The sequence below is a fragment of the Heptranchias perlo genome, chromosome 13, assembly GCF_035084215.1.
Source record: "Heptranchias perlo isolate sHepPer1 chromosome 13, sHepPer1.hap1, whole genome shotgun sequence".
Taxonomy (NCBI): domain Eukaryota; kingdom Metazoa; phylum Chordata; class Chondrichthyes; order Hexanchiformes; family Hexanchidae; genus Heptranchias; species Heptranchias perlo.
Genome location: NC_090337.1, coordinates 57,331,103 through 57,346,204, shown reverse-complemented (window position 1 = coordinate 57,346,204; position 15,102 = coordinate 57,331,103). Strand labels below are relative to the sequence as shown.

Below are 15,102 nucleotides of genomic sequence, written 5' to 3'. Positions count from 1 at the left end.
TGGCCATTCGGACCATCGTGCCTGTGCCGGCTCTTTGAAAGAGCTGTCCAATTAGTCCCAATCCGTTGCCCTTTCCACATTGCCCGTCAAATTTTTTCCCTTCAAGTCCTGATCTAATTCGCTTTTGTGGGCAAATGGCAATACCGCTGAGGCACTTGAAGCGGCCACGTGCAAATTGAAGCAGAGTTGAGCAGGCAGTTTGACGTGGACGGCATTTGCGTGGATTAAAAAAAGCTAATGTCAGAAGTGGGATTTGAACCCACGCCCCTAGAAAGGGACCAGAATTCACCAACCTTTAGTAAGGTAAGGATAAACAGTCCTTGAGTCTGGCGCCTTAGACCACTCGGCCATCCTGACTGTGCAATGCTACAAGCGTGTCCTCCAAAATCTGTACCCTTACTGAGCTGCCTGGCACTGATTCCTCCCATGCAAACACAAAACACGCACCATTCGCTCTTCTTCTATGACTTTTCAGGCAGTGTCAGTCATAAAGTTGAGCATCCCTGCAGTGAAACCAACATTCATACACATATATTTCTCACAAAACCCGTATTTTACAACCTGTCCCTTACCATCGTCCTCGCCTACATTTCTGCTTTCTCAACTTGACAAAACACAAGCAGCACAGCTGCATTCAAACACAAGCCTTTCGAAAACAAACCACAATCCAACATTGATTCCAAGCAGCACTTTTCAGCCTCTCATTCTCGTGCCTTTCCTTTTCTCACAATACATTTACTTGATGTGACAAGTGCTATTTGGAGCCCGGCTCCCCAGAAAATCACCAGGCACTACCAAACTTTGTGAGGGGAAACAAGCCACTCTGCAGGTCTTGTGCCCTTGGCCTTAAGCATTAATCTGAGCACTGCCACCTGAACGGCCCGGCCTACAAAGTCATGAACTCTGGCAACTTTTACGTGCTGATGACTGAATTGCTTGGCTCTGCTGTCTTTTTCTGGCAAACTGTTAATGTCAGAAGTAGCATTGGAAGTAATTCCCTGAGTAACGGAGCAGAATCAGCAGCCTTTGTGTGGAAGAAGTTTCATTCTATGACTCTGGTGCCCTTTTATCTGAGTAACACCACTGTCTGCAGTGGGATTGAAAGCCACAATACTAGAAAGCAATGTGGAATGCAGCAATGGAGGTAGGGTAAGAATGTAATTTTCTGTGTGTGCTGCCTTTTTTGTGTGGGAAAGGAGAAGTGTGATTTGAAATCTTATCGCTGAGGAAAGAGTTAGAATGTGGCAAGTTTTGTGAGGAAAAGAAGTCATTGTGTGAGTGGTGCCTTTCATTTCATAGTATCATAGTAGGTGCAGCACAAGGGTGGCCATTCGGACCATCGTGCCTGTGACGGCTCTTTGAAAGAGCTGTCCAATTAGTCCCATTCCGTTGCCCTTTCCACATTGCCCGTCAAATTTTTTCCCTTCAAGTACTGATCTAATTCGCTTTTGTGGGCAAATGGCAATACCGCTGAGGCACTTGAAGCGGCCACATGCAAATTGAAGCAGAGTTGAGCAGGCAGTTTGACGCGGACGGCATTTGCGTGGATTAAAAAAAAGCTAATGTCAGAAGTGGGATTTGAACCCACGCCCCTAGAAAGGGACCAGAATTCACCAACCTTTAATAAGGTAAGGATAAACAGTCCTTGAGTCTGGCGCCTTAGACCACTCGGCCATCCTGACTGTGCAATGCTACAAGCGTGTCCTCCAAAATCTGTACCCTTACTGAGCTGCCTGGCACTGATTCCTCCCATGCAAACACAAAACACGCACCATTCGCTCTTCTTCTATGACTTTTCAGGCAGTGTCAGTCATAAAGTTGAGCATCCCTGCAGTGAAACCAACATTCATACACATATATTTCTCACAAAACCCGTATTTTACAACCTGTCCCTTACCATCGTCCTCGCCTACATTTCTGCTTTCTCAACTTGACAAAACACAAGCAGCACAGCTGCATTCAAACACAAGCCTTTCGAAAACAAACCACAATCCAACATTGATTCCAAGCAGCACTTTTCAGCCTCTCATTCTCGTGCCTTTCCTTTTCTCACAATACATTTACTTGATGTGACAAGTGCTATTTGGAGCCCGGCTCCCCAGAAAATCACCAGGCACTACCAAACTTTGTGAGGGGAAACAAGCCACTCTGCAGGTCTTGTGCCCTTGGCCTTAAGCATTAATCTGAGCACTGCCACCTGAACGGCCCGGCCTACAAAGTCATGAACTCTGGCAACTTTTACGTGCTGATGACTGAATTGCTTGGCTCTGCTGTCTTTTTCTGGCAAACTGTTAATGTCAGAAGTAGCATTGGAAGTAATTCCCTGAGTAACGGAGCAGAATCAGCAGCCTTTGTGTGGAAGAAGTTTCATTCTATGACTCTGGTGCCCTTTTATCTGAGTAACACCACTGTCTGCAGTGGGATTGAAAGCCACAATACTAGAAAGCAATGTGGAATGCAGCAATGGAGGTAGGGTAAGAATGTAATTTTCTGTGTGTGCTGCCTTTTTTGTGTGGGAAAGGAGAAGTGTGATTTGAAATCTTATCGCTGAGGAAAAAGTTAGAATGTGGCAAGTTTTGTGAGGAAAAGAAGTCATTGTGTGAGTGGTGCCTTTCATTTCAAAGTATCATAGTAGGTACAGCACAAGGGTGGCCATTCGGACCATCGTGCCTGTGCCGGCTCTTTGAACGAGCTGTCCAATTAGTCCCATTCCGTTGCCCTTTCCACATTGCCCGTCAAATTTTTTCCCTTCAAGTACTGATCTAATTCGCTTTTGTGGGCAAATGGCAATACCGCTGAGGCACTTGAAGCGGCCACATGCAAATTGAAGCAGAGTTGAGCAGGCAGTTTGACGCGGACGGCATTTGCGTGGATTAAAAAAAAGCTAATGTCAGAAGTGGGATTTGAACCCACGCCCCTAGAAAGGGACCAGAATTCACCAACCTTTAGTAAGGTAAGGATAAACAGTCCTTGAGTCTGGCGCCTTAGACCACTCGGCCATCCTAACTGTGCAATGCTACAAGCGTGTCCTCCAAAATCTGTACCCTTACTGAGCTGCCTGGCACTGATTCCTCCCATGCAAACACAAAACACGCACCATTCGCTCTTCTTCTATGACTTTTCAGGCAGTGTCAGTCATAAAGTTGAGCATCCCTGCAGTGAAACCAACATTCATACACATATATTTCTCACAAAACCCGTATTTTACAACCTGTCCCTTACCATCGTCCTCGCCTACATTTCTGCTTTCTCAACTTGACAAAACACAAGCAGCACAGCTGCATTCAAACACAAGCCTTTCGAAAACAAACCACAATCCAACATTGATTCCAAGCAGCACTTTTCAGCCTCTCATTCTCGTGCCTTTCCTTTTCTCACAATACATTTACTTGATGTGACAAGTGCTATTTGGAGCCCGGCTCCCCAGAAAATCACCAGGCACTACCAAACTTTGTGAGGGGAAACAAGCCACTCTGCAGGTCTTGTGCCCTTGGCCTTAAGCATTAATCTGAGCACTGCCACCTGAACGGCCCGGCCTACAAAGTCATGAACTCTGGCAACTTTTACGTGCTGATGACTGAATTGCTTGGCTCTGCTGTCTTTTTCTGGCAAACTGTTAATGTCAGAAGTAGCATTGGAAGTAATTCCCTGAGTAACGGAGCAGAATCAGCAGCGTTTGTGTGGAAGAAGTTTCATTCTATGACTCTGGTGCCCTTTTATCTGAGTAACACCACTGTCTGCAGTGGGATTGAAAGCCACAATACTAGAAAGCAATGTGGAATGCAGCAATGGAGGTAGGGTAAGAATGTAATTTTCTGTGTGTGCTGCCTTTTTTGTGTGGGAAAGGAGAAGTGTGATTTGAAATCTTATCGCTGAGGAAAAAGTTAGAATGTGGCAAGTTTTGTGAGGAAAAGAAGTCATTGTGTGAGTGGTGCCTTTCATTTCAAAGTATCATAGTAGGTACAGCACAAGGGTGGCCATTCGGACCATCGTGCCTGTGCCGGCTCTTTGAAAGAGCTGTCCAATTAGTCCCAATCCGTTGCCCTTTCCACATTGCCCGTCAAATTTTTTCCCTTCAAGTCCTGATCTAATTCGCTTTTGTGGGCAAATGGCAATACCGCTGAGGCACTTGAAGCGGCCACGTGCAAATTGAAGCAGAGTTGAGCAGGCAGTTTGACGTGGACGGCATTTGCGTGGATTAAAAAAAGCTAATGTCAGAAGTGGGATTTGAACCCACGCCCCTAGAAAGGGACCAGAATTCACCAACCTTTAGTAAGGTAAGGATAAACAGTCCTTGAGTCTGGCGCCTTAGACCACTCGGCCATCCTGACTGTGCAATGCTACAAGCGTGTCCTCCAAAATCTGTACCCTTACTGAGCTGCCTGGCACTGATTCCTCCCATGCAAACACAAAACACGCACCATTCGCTCTTCTTCTATGACTTTTCAGGCAGTGTCAGTCATAAAGTTGAGCATCCCTGCAGTGAAACCAACATTCATACACATATATTTCTCACAAAACCCGTATTTTACAACCTGTCCCTTACCATCGTCCTCGCCTACATTTCTGCTTTCTCAACTTGACAAAACACAAGCAGCACAGCTGCATTCAAACACAAGCCTTTCGAAAACAAACCACAATCCAACATTGATTCCAAGCAGCACTTTTCAGCCTCTCATTCTCGTGCCTTTCCTTTTCTCACAATACATTTACTTGATGTGACAAGTGCTATTTGGAGCCCGGCTCCCCAGAAAATCACCAGGCACTACCAAACTTTGTGAGGGGAAACAAGCCACTCTGCAGGTCTTGTGCCCTTGGCCTTAAGCATTAATCTGAGCACTGCCACCTGAACGGCCCGGCCTACAAAGTCATGAACTCTGGCAACTTTTACGTGCTGATGACTGAATTGCTTGGCTCTGCTGTCTTTTTCTGGCAAACTGTTAATGTCAGAAGTAGCATTGGAAGTAATTCCCTGAGTAACGGAGCAGAATCAGCAGCCTTTGTGTGGAAGAAGTTTCATTCTATGACTCTGGTGCCCTTTTATCTGAGTAACACCACTGTCTGCAGTGGGATTGAAAGCCACAATACTAGAAAGCAATGTGGAATGCAGCAATGGAGGTAGGGTAAGAATGTAATTTTCTGTGTGTGCTGCCTTTTTTGTGTGGGAAAGGAGAAGTGTGATTTCAAATCTTATCGCTGAGGAAAGAGTTAGAATGTGGCAAGTTTTGTGAGGAAAAGAAGTCATTGTGTGAGTGGTGCCTTTCATTTCATAGTATCATAGTAGGTGCAGCACAAGGGTGGCCATTCGGACCATCGTGCCTGTGACGGCTCTTTGAAAGAGCTGTCCAATTAGTCCCATTCCGTTGCCCTTTCCACATTGCCCGTCAAATTTTTTCCCTTCAAGTACTGATCTAATTCGCTTTTGTGGGCAAATGGCAATACCGCTGAGGCACTTGAAGCGGCCACATGCAAATTGAAGCAGAGTTGAGCAGGCAGTTTGACGCGGACGGCATTTGCGTGGATTAAAAAAAAGCTAATGTCAGAAGTGGGATTTGAACCCACGCCCCTAGAAAGGGACCAGAATTCACCAACCTTTAGTAAGGTAAGGATAAACAGTCCTTGAGTCTGGCGCCTTAGACCACTCGGCCATCCTGACTGTGCAATGCTACAAGCGTGTCCTCCAAAATCTGTACCCTTACTGAGCTGCCTGGCACTGATTCCTCCCATGCAAACACAAAACACGCACCATTCGCTCTTCTTCTATGACTTTTCAGGCAGTGTCAGTCATAAAGTTGAGCATCCCTGCAGTGAAACCAACATTCATACACATATATTTCTCACAAAACCCGTATTTTACAACCTGTCCCTTACCATCGTCCTCGCCTACATTTCTGCTTTCTCAACTTGACAAAACACAAGCAGCACAGCTGCATTCAAACACAAGCCTTTCGAAAACAAACCACAATCCAACATTGATTCCAAGCAGCACTTTTCAGCCTCTCATTCTCGTGCCTTTCCTTTTCTCACAATACATTTACTTGATGTGACAAGTGCTATTTGGAGCCCGGCTCCCCAGAAAATCACCAGGCACTACCAAACTTTGTGAGGGGAAACAAGCCACTCTGCAGGTCTTGTGCCCTTGGCCTTAAGCATTAATCTGAGCACTGCCACCTGAACGGCCCGGCCTACAAAGTCATGAACTCTGGCAACTTTTACGTGCTGATGACTGAATTGCTTGGCTCTGCTGTCTTTTTCTGGCAAACTGTTAATGTCAGAAGTAGCATTGGAAGTAATTCCCTGAGTAACGGAGCAGAATCAGCAGCCTTTGTGTGGAAGAAGTTTCATTCTATGACTCTGGTGCCCTTTTATCTGAGTAACACCACTGTCTGCAGTGGGATTGAAAGCCACAATACTAGAAAGCAATATGGAATGCAGCAATGGAGGTAGGGTAAGAATGTAATTTTCTGTGTGTGCTGCCTTTTTTGTGTGGGAAAGGAGAAGTGTGATTTGAAATCTTATCGCTGAGGAAAAAGTTAGAATGTGGCAAGTTTTGTGAGGAAAAGAAGTCATTGTGTGAGTGGTGCCTTTCATTTCATAGTATCATAGTAGGTACAGCACAAGGGTGGCCATTCGGACCATCGTGCCTGTGCCGGCTCTTTGAAAGAGCTGTCCAATTAGTCCCATTCCGTTGCCCTTTCCACATTGCCCGTCAAATTTTTTCCCTTCAAGTACTGATCTAATTCGCTTTTGTGGGCAAATGGCAATACCGCTGAGGCACTTGAAGCGGCCACATGCAAATTGAAGCAGAGTTGAGCAGGCAGTTTGACGCGGACGGCATTTGCGTGGATTAAAAAAAAGCTAATGTCAGAAGTGGGATTTGAACCCACGCCCCTAGAAAGGGACCAGAATTCACCAACCTTTCGTAAGGTAAGGATAAACAGTCCTTGAGTCTGGCGCCTTAGACCACTCGGCCATCCTGACTGTGTAATGCTACAAGCGTGTCCTCCAAAATCTGTACCCTTACTGAGCTGCCTGGCACTGATTCCTCCCATGCAAACACAAAACACGCACCATTCGCTCTTCTTCTATGACTTTTCAGGCAGTGTCAGTCATAAAGTTGAGCATCCCTGCAGTGAAACCAACATTCATACACATATATTTCTCACAAAACCCGTATTTTACAACCTGTCCCTTACCATCGTCCTCGCCTACATTTCTGCTTTCTCAACTTGACAAAACACAAGCAGCACAGCTGCATTCAAACACAAGCCTTTCGAAAACAAACCACAATCCAACATTGATTCCAAGCAGCACTTTTCAGCCTCTCATTCTCGTGCCTTTCCTTTTCTCACAATACATTTACTTGATGTGACAAGTGCTATTTGGAGCCCGGCTCCCCAGAAAATCACCAGGCACTACCAAACTTTGTGAGGGGAAACAAGCCACTCTGCAGGTCTTGTGCCCTTGGCCTTAAGCATTAATCTGAGCACTGCCACCTGAACGGCCCGGCCTACAAAGTCATGAACTCTGGCAACTTTTACGTGCTGATGACTGAATTGCTTGGCTCTGCTGTCTTTTTCTGGCAAACTGTTAATGTCAGAAGTAGCATTGGAAGTAATTCCCTGAGTAACGGAGCAGAATCAGCAGCCTTTGTGTGGAAGAAGTTTCATTCTATGACTCTGGTGCCCTTTTATCTGAGTAACACCACTGTCTGCAGTGGGATTGAAAGCCACAATACTAGAAAGCAATGTGGAATGCAGCAATGGAGGTAGGGTAAGAATGTAATTTTCTGTGTGTGCTGCCTTTTTTGTGTGGGAAAGGAGAAGTGTGATTTGAAATCTTATCGCTGAGGAAAAAGTTAGAATGTGGCAAGTTTTGTGAGGAAAAGAAGTCATTGTGTGAGTGGTGCCTTTCATTTCATAGTATCATAGTAGGTACAGCACAAGGGTGGCCATTCGGACCATCGTGCCTGTGCCGGCTCTTTGAAAGAGCTGTCCAATTAGTCCCAATCCGTTGCCCTTTCCACATTGCCCGTCAAATTTTTTCCCTTCAAGTACTGATCTAATTCGCTTTTGTGGGCAAATGGCAATACCGCTGAGGCACTTGAAGCGGCCACATGCAAATTGAAGCAGAGTTGAGCAGGCAGTTTGACGCGGACGGCATTTGCGTGGATTAAAAAAAAGCTAATGTCAGAAGTGGGATTTGAACCCACGCCCCTAGAAAGGGACCAGAATTCACCAACCTTTAGTAAGGTAAGGATAAACAGTCCTTGAGTCTGGCGCCTTAGACCACTCGGCCATCCTGACTGTGCAATGCTACAAGCGTGTCCTCCAAAATCTGTACCCTTACTGAGCTGCCTGGCACTGATTCCTCCCATGCAAACACAAAACACGCACCATTCGCTCTTCTTCTATGACTTTTCAGGCAGTGTCAGTCATAAAGTTGAGCATCCCTGCAGTGAAACCAACATTCATACACATATATTTCTCACAAAACCCGTATTTTACAACCTGTCCCTTACCATCGTCCTCGCCTACATTTCTGCTTTCTCAACTTGACAAAACACAAGCAGCACAGCTGCATTCAAACACAAGCCTTTCGAAAACAAACCACAATCCAACATTGATTCCAAGCAGCACTTTTCAGCCTCTCATTCTCGTGCCTTTCCTTTTCTCACAATACATTTACTTGATGTGACAAGTGCTATTTGGAGCCCGGCTCCCCAGAAAATCACCAGGCACTACCAAACTTTGTGAGGGGAAACAAGCCACTCTGCAGGTCTTGTGCCCTTGGCCTTAAGCATTAATCTGAGCACTGCCACCTGAACGGCCCGGCCTACAAAGTCATGAACTCTGGCAACTTTTACGTGCTGATGACTGAATTGCTTGGCTCTGCTGTCTTTTTCTGGCAAACTGTTAATGTCAGAAGTAGCATTGGAAGTAATTCCCTGAGTAACGGAGCAGAATCAGCAGCCTTTGTGTGGAAGAAGTTTCATTCTATGACTCTGGTGCCCTTTTATCTGAGTAACACCACTGTCTGCAGTGGGATTGAAAGCCACAATACTAGAAAGCAATGTGGAATGCAGCAATGGAGGTAGGGTAAGAATGTAATTTTCTGTGTGTGCTGCCTTTTTTGTGTGGGAAAGGAGAAGTGTGATTTGAAATCTTATCGCTGAGGAAAAAGTTAGAATGTGGCAAGTTTTGTGAGGAAAAGAAGTCATTGTGTGAGTGGTGCCTTTCATTTCATAGTATCATAGTAGGTACAGCACAAGGGTGGCCATTCGGACCATCGTGCCTGTGACGGCTCTTTGAAAGAGCTGTCCAATTAGTCCCATTCCGTTGCCCTTTCCACATTGCCCGTCAAATTTTTTCCCTTCAAGTACTGATCTAATTCGCTTTTGTGGGCAAATGGCAATACCGCTGAGGCACTTGAAGCGGCCACATGCAAATTGAAGCAGAGTTGAGCAGGCAGTTTGACGCGGACGTCATTTGCGTGGATTAAAAAAAGCTAATGTCAGAAGTGGGATTTGAACCCACGCCCCTAGAAAGGGACCAGAATTCACCAACCTTTAGTAAGGTAAGGATAAACAGTCCTTGAGTCTGGCGCCTTAGACCACTCGGCCATCCTGACTGTGCAATGCTACAAGCGTGTCCTCCAAAATCTGTACCCTTACTGAGCTGCCTGGCACTGATTCCTCCCATGCAAACACAAAACACGCACCATTCGCTCTTCTTCTATGACTTTTTAGGCAGTGTCAGTCATAAAGTTGAGCATCCCTGCAGTGAAACCAACATTCATACACATATATTTCTCACAAAACCCGTATTTTACAACCTGTCCCTTACCATCGTCCTCGCCTACATTTCTGCTTTCTCAACTTGACAAAACACAAGCAGCACAGCTGCATTCAAACACAAGCCTTTCGAAAACAAACCACAATCCAACATTGATTCCAAGCAGCACTTTTCAGCCTCTCATTCTCGTGCCTTTCCTTTTCTCACAATACATTTACTTGATGTGACAAGTGCTATTTGGAGCCCGGCTCCCCAGAAAATCACCAGGCACTACCAAACTTTGTGAGGGGAAACAAGCCACTCTGCAGGTCTTGTGCCCTTGGCCTTAAGCATTAATCTGAGCACTACCACCTGAACGGCCCGGCCTACAAAGTCATGAACTCTGGCAACTTTTACGTGCTGATGACTGAATTGCTTGGCTCTGCTGTCTTTTTCTGGCAAACTGTTAATGTCAGAAGTAGCATTGGAAGTAATTCCCTGAGTAACGGAGCAGAATCAGCAGCCTTTGTGTGGAAGAAGTTTCATTCTATGACTCTGGTGCCCTTTTATCTGAGTAACACCACTGTCTGCAGTGGGATTGAAAGCCACAATACTAGAAAGCAATGTGGAATGCAGCAATGGAGGTAGGGTAAGAATGTAATTTTCTGTGTGTGCTGCCTTTTTTGTGTGGGAAAGGAGAAGTGTGATTTGAAATCTTATCGCTGAGGAAAGAGTTAGAATGTGGCAAGTTTTGTGAGGAAAAGAAGTCATTGTGTGAGTGGTGCCTTTCATTTCATAGTATCATAGTAGGTACAGCACAAGGGTGGCCATTCGGACCATCGTGCCTGTGCCGGCTCTTTGAAAGAGCTGTCCAATTAGTCCCATTCCGTTGCCCTTTCCACATTGCCCGTCAAATTTTTTCCCTTCAAGCACTGATCTAATTCGCTTTTGTGGGCAAATGGCAATACCGCTGAGGTACTTGAAGCGGCCACATGCAAATTGAAGCAGAGTTGAGCAGGCTGTTTGACGCTGACGGCATTTGCGTGGATTAAAAAAAGGTAATGTCAGAAGTGGGATTTGAACCCACGCCCCTTGAAAGGGACCAGAATTCACCAACCTTTAGTAAGGTAAGGATAAACAGTCCTTGAGTCTGGCGCCTTAGACCACTCGGCCATCCTGACTGTGCAATGCTACAAGCGTGTCCTCCAAAATCTGTACCCTTACTGAGCTGCCTGGCACTGATTCCTCCCATGCAAACACAAAACACGCACCATTCGCTCTTCTTCTATGACTTTTCAGGCAGTGTCAGTCATAAAGTTGAGCATCCCTGCAGTGAAACCAACATTCATACACATATATTTCTCACAAAACCCGTATTTTACAACCTGTCCCTTACCATCGTCCTCGCCTGCATTTCTGCTTTCTCAACTTGACAAAACACAAGCAGCACAGCTGCATTCAAACACAAGCCTTTCGAAAACAAACCACAATCCAACATTGATTCCAAGCAGCACTTTTCAGCCTCTCATTCTCGTGCCTTTCCTTTTCTCACAATACATTTACTTGATGTGACAAGTGCTATTTGGAGCCCGGCTCCCCAGAAAATCACCAGGCACTACCAAACTTTGTGAGGGGAAACAAGCCACTCTGCAGGTCTTGTGCCCTTGGCCTTAAGCATTAATCTGAGCACTGCCACCTGAACGGCCCGGCCTACAAAGTCATGAACTCTGGCAACTTTTACGTGCTGATGACTGAATTGCTTGGCTCTGCTGTCTTTTTCTGGCAAACTGTTAATGTCAGAAGTAGCATTGGAAGTAATTCCCTGAGTAACGGAGCAGAATCAGCAGCCTTTGTGTGGAAGAAGTTTCATTCTATGACTCTGGTGCCCTTTTATCTGAGTAACACCACTGTCTGCAGTGGGATTGAAAGCCACAATACTAGAATGCAATGTGGAATGCAGCAATGGAGGTAGGTAAGAATGTAATTTTCTGTGTGTGCTGCCTTTTTTGTGTGGGAAAGGAGAAGTGTGATTTGAAATCTTATCGCTGAGGAAAAAGTTAGAATGTGGCAAGTTTTGTGAGGAAAAGAAGTCATTGTGTGAGTGGTGCCTTTCATTTCATAGTATCATAGTAGGTACAGCACAAGGGTGGCCATTCGGACCATCGTGCCTGTGCCGGCTCTTTGAAAGAGCTGTCCAATTAGTCCCATTCCGTTGCCCTTTCCACATTGCCCGTCAAATTTTTTCCCTTCAAGTACTGATCTAATTCGCTTTTGTGGGCAAATGGCAATACCGCTGAGGTACTTGAAGCGGCCACATGCAAATTGAAGCAGAGTTGAGCAGGCAGTTTGACGCGGACGTCATTTGCGTGGATTAAAAAAAGCTAATGTCAGAAGTGGGATTTGAACCCACGCCCCTAGAAAGGGACCAGAATTCACCAACCTTTAGTAAGGTAAGGATAAACAGTCCTTGAGTCTGGCGCCTTAGACCACTCGGCCATCCTGACTGTGCAATGCTACAAGCGTGTCCTCCAAAATCTGTACCCTTACTGAGCTGCCTGGCACTGATTCCTCCCATGCAAACACAAAACACGCACCATTCGCTCTTCTTCTATGACTTTTCAGGCAGTGTCAGTCATAAAGTTGAGCATCCCTGCAGTGAAACCAACATTCATACACATATATTTCTCACAAAACCCGTATTTTACAACCTGTCCCTTACCATCGTCCTCGCCTACATTTCTGCTTTCTCAACTTGACAAAACACAAGCAGCACAGCTGCATTCAAACACAAGCCTTTCGAAAACAAACCACAATCCAACATTGATTCCAAGCAGCACTTTTCAGCCTCTCATTCTCGTGCCTTTCCTTTTCTCACAATACATTTACTTGATGTGACAAGTGCTATTTGGAGCCCGGCTCCCCAGAAAATCACCAGGCACTACCAAACTTTGTGAGGGGAAACAAGCCACTCTGCAGGTCTTGTGCCCTTGGCCTTAAGCATTAATCTGAGCACTGCCACCTGAACGGCCCGGCCTACAAAGTCATGAACTCTGGCAACTTTTACGTGCTGATGACTGAATTGCTTGGCTCTGCTGTCTTTTTCTGGCAAACTGTTAATGTCAGAAGTAGCATTGGAAGTAATTCCCTGAGTAACGGAGCAGAATCAGCAGCCTTTGTGTGGAAGAAGTTTCATTCTATGACTCTGGTGCCCTTTTATCTGAGTAACACCACTGTCTGCAGTGGGATTGAAAGCCACAATACTAGAAAGCAATGTGGAATGCAGCAATGGAGGTAGGGTAAGAATGTAATTTTCTGTGTGTGCTGCCTTTTTTGTGTGGGAAAGGAGAAGTGTGATTTGAAATCTTATCGCTGAGGAAAAAGTTAGAATGTGGCAAGTTTTGTGAGGAAAAGAAGTCATTGTGTGAGTGGTGCCTTTCATTTCATAGTATCATAGTAGGTACAGCACAAGGGTGGCCATTCGGACCATCGTGCCTGTGCCGGCTCTTTGAAAGAGCTGTCCAATTAGTCCCAATCCGTTGCCCTTTCCACATTGCCCGTCAAATTTTTTCCCTTCAAGTACTGATCTAATTCGCTTTTGTGGGCAAATGGCAATACCGCTGAGGTACTTGAAGCGGCCACATGCAAATTGAAGCAGAGTTGAGCAGGCAGTTTGACGCTGACGGCATTTGCGTGGATTAAAAAAAGCTAATGTCAGAAGTGGGATTTGAACCCACGCCCCTAGAAAGGGACCAGAATTCACCAACCTTTAGTAAGGTAAGGATAAACAGTCCTTGAGTCTGGTGCCTTAGACCACTCGGCCATCCTGACTGTGCAATGCTACAAGCGTGTCCTCCAAAATCTGTACCCTTACTGAGCTGCCTGGCACTGATTCCTCCCATGCAAACACAAAACACGCACCATTCGCTCTTCTTCTATGACTTTTCAGGCAGTGTCAGTCATAAAGTTGAGCATCCCTGCAGTGAAACCAACATTCATACACATATATTTCTCACAAAACCCGTATTTTACAACCTGTCCCTTACCATCGTCCTCGCCTACATTTCTGCTTTCTCAACTTGACAAAACACAAGCAGCACAGCTGCATTCAAACACAAGCCTTTCGAAAACAAACCACAATCCAACATTGATTCCAAGCAGCACTTTTCAGCCTCTCATTCTCGTGCCTTTCCTTTTCTCACAATACATTTACTTGATGTGACAAGTGCTATTTGGAGCCCGGCTCCCCAGAAAATCACCAGGCACTACCAAACTTTGTGAGGGGAAACAAGCCACTCTGCAGGTCTTGTGCCCTTGGCCTTAAGCATTAATCTGAGCACTGCCACCTGAACGGCCCGGCCTACAAAGTCATGAACTCTGGCAACTTTTACGTGCTGATGACTGAATTGCTTGGCTCTGCTGTCTTTTTCTGGCAAACTGTTAATGTCAGAAGTAGCATTGGAAGTAATTCCCTGAGTAACGGAGCAGAATCAGCAGCCTTTGTGTGGAAGAAGTTTCATTCTATGACTCTGGTGCCCTTTTATCTGAGTAACACCACTGTCTGCAGTGGGATTGAAAGCCACAATACTAGAAAGCAATGTGGAATGCAGCAATGGAGGTAGGGTAAGAATGTAATTTTCTGTGTGTGCTGCCTTTTTTGTGTGGGAAATGAAAAGTGTGATTTGAAATCTTATCGCTGAGGAAAAAGTTAGAATGTGGCAAGTTTTGTGAGGAAAAGAAGTCATTGTGTGAGTGGTGCCTTTCATTTCATAGTATCATAGTAGGTACAGCACAAGGGTGGCCATTCGGACCATCGTGCCTGTGCCGGCTCTTTGAAAGAGCTGTCCAATTAGTCCCAATCCGTTGCCCTTTCCACATTGCCCGTCAAATTTTTTCCCTTCAAGTACTGATCTAATTCGCTTTTGTGGGCAAATGGCAATACCGCTGAGGTACTTGAAGCGGCCACATGCAAATTGAAGCAGAGTTGAGCAGGCAGTTTGACGCTGACGGCATTTGCATGGATTAAAAAAAGCTAATGTCAGAAGTGGGATTTGAACCCACGCCCCTAGAAAGGGACCAGAATTCACCAACCTTTAGTAAGGTAAGGATAAACAGTCCTTGAGTCTGGCGCCTTAGACCACTCGGCCATCCTGACTGTGCAATGCTACAAGCGTGTCCTCCAAAATCTGTACCCTTACTGAGCTGCCTGGCACTGATTCCTCCCATGCAAACACAAAACACGCACCATTCGCTCTTCTTCTATGACTTTTCAGGCAGTGTCAGTCATAAAGTTGAGCATCCCTGCAGTGAAACCAACATTCATACACATATA

General features: G+C 45.6%; 12 non-coding genes across 12 annotated transcripts; all 12 read right to left on the bottom strand.

The window, feature by feature from the left end:
* Positions 1-238: 238 nt before the first annotated feature.
* trnal-caa (transfer RNA leucine (anticodon CAA)) lies at positions 239-357 on the bottom strand. The gene is made up of 2 exons: positions 320-357; positions 239-284 (listed from the first exon to the last, which is right to left on the bottom strand). It is a non-coding gene; the product is annotated as a tRNA-Leu (tRNA).
* A 1,206-nt stretch (positions 358-1,563) lies between these two features.
* trnal-caa (transfer RNA leucine (anticodon CAA)) lies at positions 1,564-1,682 on the bottom strand. Its single transcript has 2 exons — positions 1,645-1,682; positions 1,564-1,609 (listed from the first exon to the last, which is right to left on the bottom strand). It is a non-coding gene; the product is annotated as a tRNA-Leu (tRNA).
* Positions 1,683-2,888: 1,206 nt separating this feature from the next.
* On the bottom strand, positions 2,889-3,007 carry trnal-caa (transfer RNA leucine (anticodon CAA)). Its single transcript has 2 exons — positions 2,970-3,007; positions 2,889-2,934 (listed from the first exon to the last, which is right to left on the bottom strand). It is a non-coding gene; the product is annotated as a tRNA-Leu (tRNA).
* A 1,205-nt stretch (positions 3,008-4,212) lies between these two features.
* trnal-caa (transfer RNA leucine (anticodon CAA)) lies at positions 4,213-4,331 on the bottom strand. Its single transcript has 2 exons — positions 4,294-4,331; positions 4,213-4,258 (listed from the first exon to the last, which is right to left on the bottom strand). It is a non-coding gene; the product is annotated as a tRNA-Leu (tRNA).
* Positions 4,332-5,537: 1,206 nt separating this feature from the next.
* Positions 5,538-5,656, bottom strand: trnal-caa (transfer RNA leucine (anticodon CAA)). The gene is made up of 2 exons: positions 5,619-5,656; positions 5,538-5,583 (listed from the first exon to the last, which is right to left on the bottom strand). It is a non-coding gene; the product is annotated as a tRNA-Leu (tRNA).
* A 1,206-nt stretch (positions 5,657-6,862) lies between these two features.
* trnal-caa (transfer RNA leucine (anticodon CAA)) lies at positions 6,863-6,981 on the bottom strand. The gene is made up of 2 exons: positions 6,944-6,981; positions 6,863-6,908 (listed from the first exon to the last, which is right to left on the bottom strand). It is a non-coding gene; the product is annotated as a tRNA-Leu (tRNA).
* Positions 6,982-8,187: 1,206 nt separating this feature from the next.
* On the bottom strand, positions 8,188-8,306 carry trnal-caa (transfer RNA leucine (anticodon CAA)). The gene is made up of 2 exons: positions 8,269-8,306; positions 8,188-8,233 (listed from the first exon to the last, which is right to left on the bottom strand). It is a non-coding gene; the product is annotated as a tRNA-Leu (tRNA).
* A 1,205-nt stretch (positions 8,307-9,511) lies between these two features.
* On the bottom strand, positions 9,512-9,630 carry trnal-caa (transfer RNA leucine (anticodon CAA)). Its single transcript has 2 exons — positions 9,593-9,630; positions 9,512-9,557 (listed from the first exon to the last, which is right to left on the bottom strand). It is a non-coding gene; the product is annotated as a tRNA-Leu (tRNA).
* Positions 9,631-10,835: 1,205 nt separating this feature from the next.
* On the bottom strand, positions 10,836-10,954 carry trnal-caa (transfer RNA leucine (anticodon CAA)). Its single transcript has 2 exons — positions 10,917-10,954; positions 10,836-10,881 (listed from the first exon to the last, which is right to left on the bottom strand). It is a non-coding gene; the product is annotated as a tRNA-Leu (tRNA).
* Positions 10,955-12,158: 1,204 nt separating this feature from the next.
* Positions 12,159-12,277, bottom strand: trnal-caa (transfer RNA leucine (anticodon CAA)). Its single transcript has 2 exons — positions 12,240-12,277; positions 12,159-12,204 (listed from the first exon to the last, which is right to left on the bottom strand). It is a non-coding gene; the product is annotated as a tRNA-Leu (tRNA).
* A 1,205-nt stretch (positions 12,278-13,482) lies between these two features.
* Positions 13,483-13,601, bottom strand: trnal-caa (transfer RNA leucine (anticodon CAA)). The gene is made up of 2 exons: positions 13,564-13,601; positions 13,483-13,528 (listed from the first exon to the last, which is right to left on the bottom strand). It is a non-coding gene; the product is annotated as a tRNA-Leu (tRNA).
* A 1,205-nt stretch (positions 13,602-14,806) lies between these two features.
* trnal-caa (transfer RNA leucine (anticodon CAA)) lies at positions 14,807-14,925 on the bottom strand. The gene is made up of 2 exons: positions 14,888-14,925; positions 14,807-14,852 (listed from the first exon to the last, which is right to left on the bottom strand). It is a non-coding gene; the product is annotated as a tRNA-Leu (tRNA).
* Positions 14,926-15,102: the final 177 nt, after the last annotated feature.